Source organism: Cricetulus griseus, assembly GCF_003668045.3.
Source record: "Cricetulus griseus strain 17A/GY chromosome 1 unlocalized genomic scaffold, alternate assembly CriGri-PICRH-1.0 chr1_0, whole genome shotgun sequence".
In the NCBI taxonomy this organism is placed as follows: Eukaryota; Metazoa; Chordata; class Mammalia; order Rodentia; family Cricetidae; genus Cricetulus; species Cricetulus griseus.
In genome coordinates this window covers 246,888,299-246,891,016 of record NW_023276806.1, presented here as the reverse complement: position 1 = coordinate 246,891,016, position 2,718 = coordinate 246,888,299, and positions in this window count along the sequence as shown.

Below are 2,718 nucleotides of genomic sequence, written 5' to 3'. Positions count from 1 at the left end.
TGGGCACGGGGTTGAGTGAACAGCCCAGGGTGGAGGACCAGGCCTTATAAGCCTTGCGTGCCCGCCCTCCTGCGGGTGAGTCTTGGAGGAGGCCCAAGTCTGCTGCCGGGCCAGCCACCACTCGCTCATACTCGGGAGGACTTGGCCAGCTCACCTGCCCGAAGACCTCGCCTTATTTGGGTCGAGGCTTTTCTTAAAGAAAAAAAAAAAAAAAAAAAAAAAAAAAAAGGCCAGATCCGGTTCCATTTATAACCTGGTGACACAGGTCTGGGGCCCATGCGAGACTGTGGGCAACCTGCAGGTCTCCAGAGATTCCTGTGGGCAGGCCTGGGGCAGGGTTGTACCTGGCAGCCTCAGTTTCCCTGGCTCCAGGGAAAAAGGAAGGTTCGTGAGTGGCTCAGAGTCTTTGCCTCGGATATGCAGATGCCTGTCTACATCCTGGCCCTGTGGAGTGCTGCCAATGGGTAGTGTTCTTTTGCTTAACTTACGGAGCGCGATGGAACTCGAACCAAGAGATTCATTAACCATGGAGTTTATTAAAGTGGGGCGGTGGGGGGGGGCAAGAGAGAAAGGGAGAGCAAAGGGCAAGAGAGGAGAAATCAGGAGAGCAAGAGAGCGTGAGTGGGTGGGGGTCTGTCTTTTAAAGGGGTCCTTTACACCTGCGTGCACACTAGTACTCATGGAACCCTGGGTACTGTCTAAGAGCATTCTGCCAGGTGACGGGGGCAGGTCAGCATAATGCCTGAATCCTTCCAGGTTCAGGGCCGGTTGTCTTCATTAGGTCTCCCGCTGGCACCTAGCATGGTCTCTGCTCTCCTCTGCTCTCATCACTTCCTCCCACCATCTCTTGTTCTGTAACTCTCTGTCTGTGTTCCGTCTTTCTTTCTGACTCTCTTACATCTCTTTCTTTCCCATCGCCGTGGTTTCTCTCACGTGCAGTCCACCAAAGTGAGAAGCCTGGCCCATCAGCTACTGCCGGTTATCTCCTGCAAACCTGCAGCTCTAGGCAGGTTTCTTAGACCCCATACTCTGTCTTCCTTGTTCAGAACCTGCTATGGCTCCCTAGTGCCTACGAAAGTAGCAAACAGCTTTAGACTCCCATGCTTCCCTTTCCTGCCAGTGCCCCTGAAAAGCCAAACCCTGGACTCCTGGCCCAGTAGCAAGACTTTCTTGGTCCAGGACCTAGGCCCAGCCCAGACCTTCCCTTAAGTCCTTTCTCTATCCCTTCCCTAATTTGAGATGTGTTCTCGTCAAGCAGACTGTTTCTCTTTGTAACAAAAGCATACTATTATATGTATCTCCAGATGTCAAAACAACAACAACAACAAAAAAATACAACTCAGCGGTAGAAAGGCTCCCAAGTCAAGCCACTGACACATCATGCTTGTCACCTGCCTAACAGGTAGACACTTTCACTTTGCTTGAGACAGGATCTTCCAGTGTAACCCAGGCTAGCTTGGAACTCATGCTTCTCCCATCTCAGTCTAGCAGAGAACTAGGGTCACAAGACTTTACCTCGGCACTGGGCTGCACTCCACCATAGTTTTTGCAGTGCTGTGTGTGAAACTGCAAGCCTTACCCTAAGCTCAGTAAGTGTTTGTGTGCCCACTCATGACCTCACTGGGGGATTCTAGGCAGCGTTTCTACCTATGGGCTGCACCACAGCCTACCCTTCCCTGATTCACAGATAGGAAACCAAGGCCCAAGGCTCACTCCTGGCCACCCAGCTTGTCAGTGACTCAGCTGAGTCTGGTGCTGAGGTCTTTACCCCCCCCCCCCATGTGGTTGAATCAACCAAGCTGAGTCATCCGAGGTCACCTGGATGACTACTGCCCCTGGTGCCTGCCCACCACAGGTGCTGTGGCTAATTCCAGGTCTGACAGCATGGCTGAGGAAGAGGATCCATCCAGCAGAACCCGTTTTCCTGGGTTTGGCCTCGGCCTCTTAGGGGCAGGCCCTGGTGTCTGGACCTGTCCCTTGCTCATGGAGCTCTGGGGTGGAACCTGATGTTGGGAGAGGACTAGGGGCTGGGCCCCGTCCCCAGCCATGTCCTCTTTGTCCCCTGCCCTCTACCCTTAGGGATGAGCACTGTCTTTCTGTGTCTCTGCCCCAGGGTCATTTGGGAAGTTCTGGCTAAGGGTGGAGGAACATTGGAGTTTCTAGCCCCTGAGGGGAGGTCTGACGACTGTCCATCTCTATGCACCCAAGGCAGGGCCAGTTAGAAGATGACATTTCTAGCTCAAAAAGAATGTGGTCTCCTTTACTCCACTTGAGGATAGACATCTGGGACATGAGACTCAGAGTCCTTCATGGAGCAGTGTTATGATGCAGGCTCCTGTGCCAGTTCAGTGTCCCCCTTTCTCTGTCTCTCTGTCTCTGTCTCCCCCCCCCTCCACTGTGTGTGTGTGTGTGTGTGTGTGTGTGTGTGTGTGGTCAGCTTGTGGGATTCTGTTCTCTCCTTCAGGTCATCAGGCTTGGTGGCTAGCTCCTCCACACACTGAGCCATCTCTCCTGCCCAATGTGAGGGTTTGAGTGGCACGGTAGAGACTGTGACTCAACTCTGTGGATTGAGACCGACTGACCATTTCAACAGTGCAAACAAATGTCTCAGTTTGGGTGTTGCAGAAGCAGATCCTGACACAAGATCTCAGGGTGAATAGTTTATATGGGAGGTGATCCAAAGAGCAGTGAGACCCGGAGACCCTAACCTTCACATAA